At 40.4% G+C, this 6711-nt stretch overlaps 1 long non-coding RNA gene across 2 annotated transcripts; it reads right to left on the bottom strand.

Moving 5' to 3' along the window:
• Positions 1-3656: 3656 nt before the first annotated feature.
• On the bottom strand, positions 3657-4389 carry LOC134436648 (uncharacterized). Of its 2 annotated transcripts, none has more exons than XR_010032245.1 (2): positions 3859-4389; positions 3657-3749 (listed from the first exon to the last, which is right to left on the bottom strand). It is a non-coding gene; the product is annotated as an uncharacterized LOC134436648 (long non-coding RNA). The 2 variants fall into 2 exon arrangements; XR_010032244.1 differs by having other exon boundaries at positions 4128-4389.
• Between the last annotated feature and the right edge of the window lie 2322 nt (positions 4390-6711).

Raw genomic sequence — 6711 nt, 5'->3', positions numbered from 1 at the left:
TTGAAATTGTGTCGGAAGCGAAAGTGCTCCGCAGTGCTGTCGGAGCCAATATGCGGAGGCCCTTAGTGTGCAGCCTCCTCCTCAAACTTGAGTCAGCCATTTATCCTGGCTGGACCCTAAGCTGGGATGTAGGTCTACACAATCTTCTCTCTCAACCTCATATAAAATCAATACGTACACACACAGACGCAAAGGTATGCAGGGTACACACTGCAGTATTCCTGCAGCCCAAAGAATAGGCTACTACTGCAGTATGTAGCTGACGTTGAACCAGAGTTGAACCAGCAACTCTCAAGGTTTTAAGCCTGCACCCCTAATCACTTATCCACCATCAACCTAATATGATTTCTCTCTATCTATGATCTTCCAGGCTGTCTGTTGTCCGGACCAGAGCCACTGCTGCCCCCATGGGTCCAACTGCAGTTCTTCTGACCACCATACATGCTTCAACGGTGTGCCGGGGGTTAGACTGAACGAGCCCTTGAAGAATTGGCTACTAGCCTCCTGCGCAGTGTTGTCATTTATATCACTTAAATAAATAAAAGAGATCGTATTTCACCACATCGTCTAATTGACACTGCATTAATAAATTAATAAATAAAATAAACAAATACTGTATGAGATGTGTGAGCGATGTTATTATGCTACAGTTGTGAATCCATCTGCATTTTTAGGCTATTGAAATTAAAAGTATCGGTCCTGATAAATAAAAAGCTCAGGCCTGATTTAGTCAAGTTCCTGTGCTAGAAGGAAAGAGTTAGGCTAAAGAATCATGTTCTAGTGCAGTCTAGTGACAAATTTGACAACACACACACCGCTGACCGCTTTGGCTGGGCCTGGGAGTCTGGATTTCACTGTTGGGATTTTACTGATATAGAGCCCAAATGCAGCAATCAAAGACAGGGATCCAAGATGACGTTGATACTCAAAACTGAAATCCAAAACAGAAGAATGTCTTGGGGACAAGACAAAAGTAATAAACAAAAAACCCACGAGGAGGAAAAGGACTACACACTAACTAGGTTGTATTTGGTAAGAAGGGGTTGCTTTACCAGTAAAGTGTTGAGGTCAGGGTTGTGGTGAAAGGCAATACAAAGGTCCAGGCCATTCCAATAGGTACTTTCAGAGATGTTGATAACACACACTATGATAAGTAGGTGCACCTGACCTGTCTGCAGTCAGAGGTCCATGTCTTTAGTGTCGATAACAAACATCAGTAAGCCACCTCCCTACAGTCAGGTGTGGCTGATGAACATGATGGTCATGATCAAAGTCATCATGACCTTTTGTTATAGCAAAAACACAATTTATCATGCATGTATTTGTTAGATGATCGCAATACATCAACAAAGTGCTCCTTTTGTAGCCTATACACCTGTCATTACAGTGCCATTGTTTTATTTGCATAGGAAATTGTCTCAATTCATGTTGTATAGCTAGATCCTACACTTGGATCATGTAACTATACCACACATTTTAGGGACAACACCTACCCACAAGCCATCTGCCACTTGAACTTGAACATGCACTAGCATTTTACAGCCACTCCACTGCCTGGCGTTCTATCTCTTTCTTACCTTGCACTATGTACTGTATTATGTCTTATTGCACTTTTCAATATCCATTTGTATGCTTAACTCCCTGTTATTTATGGCCCCTCTTGTTTTCTTGTTTTTTCTGTCTTAGCTATTGCATTTGTGTGTTGTTAAAATTGTGAGCAAACCAAAAGACATTCCTAGCAACTGTATGTTATACTGTTGATATGGCTACAATAAACTTGAACTTGGACTTGAATAAATGACAACCCATGTGAACATATCTCTGTCTCGAACCTGTATCCTTGTTGTCTGTGTCCTAGTTGAATGTAATTGGGGTAAATGTCTTAGGTAGTTCCCCACCCTAGGTGGCGTAGTCGTGCAAAGCTAAATGTTGTCATACGTGCCACAATGCTATAATTGCATAGCTTTCTACATGGAAATAAATCAAACAAATTTAAGTATGTTCTTGAACTTAAATGCAAACAATTTACACACAAGGGGCAAATATGCTATACCAAAGAATAAGCTACCGGCCAAATTGACTAGCGCGCTGAAATTATTACAAGCCACAGCAGAAGTTTTACCAGTGTCAACCCTTGTTGTGTGTGTGTATGGCAAAATAAATCGCTTTAGAACATGATTATTGAACTCTGTTTCTTACCTTCCTCCTTCTTTCTTTCTTTCTTTCTTTTAGCACAGGGACATGTACCAATAGGCTACATTTAATTTCATTAGCCTTAAAATGCAGATGGATTGAAAAAACAGTCACTGACACATCTAGTAGCAAGTTATATATTTATTTATTAATTATTTATTCATGCAGTGCGAATTTGATGTTTTGGTGAAATATGATCTCTTTCATTTATTAAGTGATATAATACGAAGACTGGGCAGTAGGCTTTACGTCATTCTCTCCTCAGTGGTATAGGCAAATTGAAATGAAGTGATTTCAAATTAACTGCAATTTTAGAATGAAGTGTGTGAGGCACCCGATTCAGTTCAGGTGATGGTGTTGATGACATCCTTGCTCTCATCTCCTCTGGGGTTCGGCCAGGATAACCCACGTAACAGCAGGGAAGCATTGGCCATCAAGACATTCGAAGCCAGAGGGGCAGCATTGGAGCTTGTTAGAACAACAGACACCCTGGAGTAACATATAGAGGGAGATCTTGTTAGGGAGACCCAGGGTAAGTGTATAGTGCAGCAGTGGTGTAGTCTACTTTTTTGAAGTGGGTATACTGTATATTTGAGCATTTTTTGAAGTGGGTATACTGCATATATTTGCGCTATTCTAAATAATGGATCAATCAATTTTAAGTGGGTATACTGAAATCCCAGAAATTCAGAAGTGGGTATACTGCGTATACCTGCTTTCTACGTAGACTACACCACTGGAGTGCAGGCTTGTAGCCTGAGAGTTGCTGGTTCAACTGGGGTCAACTGGTAATTATGCAGGTATTGGCCTACTGTATTGTACCGTGTGTGTGTGTGGGTAACACTTTACTTTACGGATCGCTAATAAGGTGTTAATTTCATAGTAATTTCTCAGTAATTTCAGTCTAATTTCATGGTAATAACTGCTTGTTATTAGTAATAACAGCAAAATAACCATATGGTTTCCGGTGCAATTACACTATAATTTCTCATTAATAACAGCAAAAATAACCATACAGTTTCCAGTGCAATTATGCTGTAGTTTCTAGTTAATAGTAGGCTAATGGAAAAAACTACTGTGTCATCATAGTAGTTAGGTGGTAGATATGCCATTAACTAAACGGTATCAGCCGAAGTAGTTTCATACTAATTAGGCTACATCAGGGCCGTAATGTGCAATATTTCCTCTTCCTATGTTATTGCATAGAAACGACCACCCAAGCATCCTTGTATTATTTCTGCTTAATTACCTTGTAAACAATTGAGTAGTTATATGGAAATAAGATAGAATCAGGGCCGTAAAATGCATTATCACCTATTCCACTCAATTTTATGGAAATTACATATTTTCATGGTCTTAAAATGTCTTATTTCTTATTTCCACTCAATTACTTAGTTATTATAATTTTTAATACAATATAGACTAGCCTACTATGAAGTGATTCAAGTACACAGACAAACACATTGTGTGCAAAACTTTATTTATTTTTCCAATCAGTTATGAGATTCATGTTCACTGATGTGAAGTTGTCAATCTGCCACCATCCAGAGGAAGTCCTGTGAACACAAACAAACAGAGAAGTCAACTGCAAGACCGGTTTCACCACGTTTATTTTTTTTATGTTATCAATTCACCATCGCTAAATTTGCTTCTGAAATGCAGTACCATGTTAAATGCACGTTGTAAATCTTCCTCAGGCTGACAACATAGCTGATTTACAAAGGCAAACTCTAGCTAGCACCTAGCTTCAGTCATTGAAAACATGGTGGGCAGAGCTAGCTAGTGGTTTCCATTGTAAAGGTACTTCTGTATGCCGTTTCATTTCCAGAACAAACATAAACCTAACACTAACTCATAAAACATGTTTGCATAAGGCTAAAGTAATTCGACGATTGAAGGTGGATGAAATCAACATCAAGACCATTTTAGCTCACCTTGAAAGTTACCCTGGTTGCTGCCTGCGTGCGAAAGCACTGTGTGGTGCGTCTCAAACTCCACCCTTGTGTGTCAGGGTACTCAATTAAACAACGTCAGCGTCTCTGAGCCATACTGCAAGCAGAGCGAGCAGCGTACAACTAGAACGAGTGTGCTTGAAGTACAGAAGTATACTGATTGGGACGCTCCTGTTCTGCAGTAACCAAACTTTCGTTGCCTAGCAACAACAGGACTCGCCGCCACCGCGAGCTAGTTCAACTTCAGTGCAGCAGAGCCAGGCAAGGTAAGCAAGATACAAGAGATACAAGATACAAGATATTTTATTTGTCATGTGTATATATATGAAACATATATATACAATGAAAAGCTTCCCTGCTCTGGGAGTCCCAAAAAAAGGTTAAAAAGAATGTTAAAAAAGAATGTTAAAAAAGAAAAAATATATATTTAAAAAGTTGAAAAAATGGCAGGTTGGAGAAAGGGGAGATGTGATGAGTGGATTTCTTCCTATGTTGGTGATTTTGTATTCAACAGTCTGATACATTGAGGGAAGAAGCTGTCCCTGAGTCGGCTGGTGTGAGCACGTAAGCACCTGTATCTCCGGGCAGATGGTAGAAGGGTGAAGTGTGTGTAGCTGGGGTGGTATGGATCAGCTATGATTCGTTTGGCCCTCCTCAGACACCGCTGGTTGTAAAGATCCTGGATGTTAGGTAGATCTGATTGGATTGTCCTTTGAGCAGATTTGATGACTCGTTGGAGGTCTCTCCTATCTTGGGCAGTGGTGTTACCATACCAGGCTGTGAAATTACCAGTTAAAATGCTTTCTATTGTACAGCGATAGAAGTTGGCCAGTATCCTACTCTCCATTCCATATCTGTGCAGCCGTCTCAGAAAAAACAGTCGCTGTCTAGCCGTCTTAGTGATGCAATTGATGTGATGAGACCAGCTGAGATCCTCCTTGATGTTGACTCCTAGGAATTTATAGCTCTTAACCCTCTCCACTGCAGTATCAGCGATGTAAATTGGCTGGTGTGGCTGGTGTTGTATCCTCCGGAAATCCACAATCAACTCCTTTGTTTTGCTGACATTCAGGAGTAGATTGTTATCCACACACCAGGTTGACAATGCCGCCACCTCAGCCCTGTAGGCCGACTCATCTCCATTTGTGATGCAGCCAATTACCGTAGTGTCGTCTGCAAACTTAATGATGGTATTGGAATTGTGAGTGGCTGTGCAGTCATGTGTGAAAAGGGAATAGAGTAGGGGGCTGAGCACACATCCCTGGGGCGCGCCGGTGCTGAGGCAGAGTGTGGAGGAGGTGAACTTGCCCAGTCGCACTGCTTGAGGCCTATCGGTGAGAAAGTTTAGAATCCAGCTGCAGAGTGAGGGATTAAGGTTTAGAGATTGCAACTTTAATACTAGTTTGGATGGAATAATTGTGTTGAAGGCAGAGCTGTAGTCAATAAAGAGCAACCTCACATAGGTGTTACTGTGATCAAGATGAGTAAGAGCAGTGTTTAGTGCAAGGGCAATGGCGTCATCAGTTGATCTGTTTGACCTATAGGCGAACTGAAGTGGGTCAAGTGCAGCAGGAATAGATGATGTGATATGCATTTTGATAAGCCTCTCAAAGCACTTCATGGCTACAGATGTAAGAGCTACTGACAACGAACTTTTAATGTAGTTCTAGCTTTAACCTGCTTTCATTTTGTCTCTGAGCATTGAAGGATTTTAACTGTATACATTGCAAACACGTCTTATCAGCCGTGTTTGTGCTGAAATGGCATAGCCTACAGAGGTACATGGAAACCACTAGTTCTAGCTAGCTCTGCCCACCATGTTTTCAATGACTGAAGCTAGGTGCTAGCTAGAGTTTGCCTTTGTAAATCAGCAACGATGTCAGCCTGAGGAAGATTTACAACGTGCATTTAACATGGTACTGCATTTCAGAAGCAAATTTAGCGATGGTGAATTGATAACATAAAAAAATAAACGTGGTGAAACCGGTCTTGCAGTTGACTTCTCTGTTTGTTTGTTTGTGTTCACAGGACTTCCTCTGGATGGTGGCAGATTGACAACCTCACATCAGTGAACATGAATCTCATAACTGATTGGAAAAATAAATAAAGTTTTGCACACAATGCGTTTGTCTGTGTACTTGAATCACTTCACCGTAGGCTAGTCTATATTGTATTAAAAATTATAATAACTAAGTAATTGAGTGGAAATAAGAAATAAGACATTTTAAGACCATGAACCTATGTAATTTCCATAAAATTGAGTGGAATAGGTGATAATGCATTTTACGGCCCTGATTCTATCTTATTTCCATATAACTACTCAATTGTTTACAAGGTAATTAAGCAGAAATAATACAAGGATGCTTGGGTGGTCGTTTCTATGCAATAACATAGGAAGAGGAAATATTGCACATTACGGCCCTGATGTAGCCTAATTAGTATGAAACTACTTCGGCTGATACCGTTTAGTTACTGGCATACCTACCACCTAACTACTATGATGACACAGTAGCTGTTTCCATTAGCCTGCTATTAACTAGAAACTACAGCATAATTGCACTGGAAA

Source organism: Engraulis encrasicolus, chromosome 20 (genome assembly GCF_034702125.1).
Source record: "Engraulis encrasicolus isolate BLACKSEA-1 chromosome 20, IST_EnEncr_1.0, whole genome shotgun sequence".
Taxonomy (NCBI): domain Eukaryota; kingdom Metazoa; phylum Chordata; class Actinopteri; order Clupeiformes; family Engraulidae; genus Engraulis; species Engraulis encrasicolus.
Note: the sequence above shows the minus strand (reverse complement) of the source record. Positions and strands in the feature narration are given on the sequence as shown.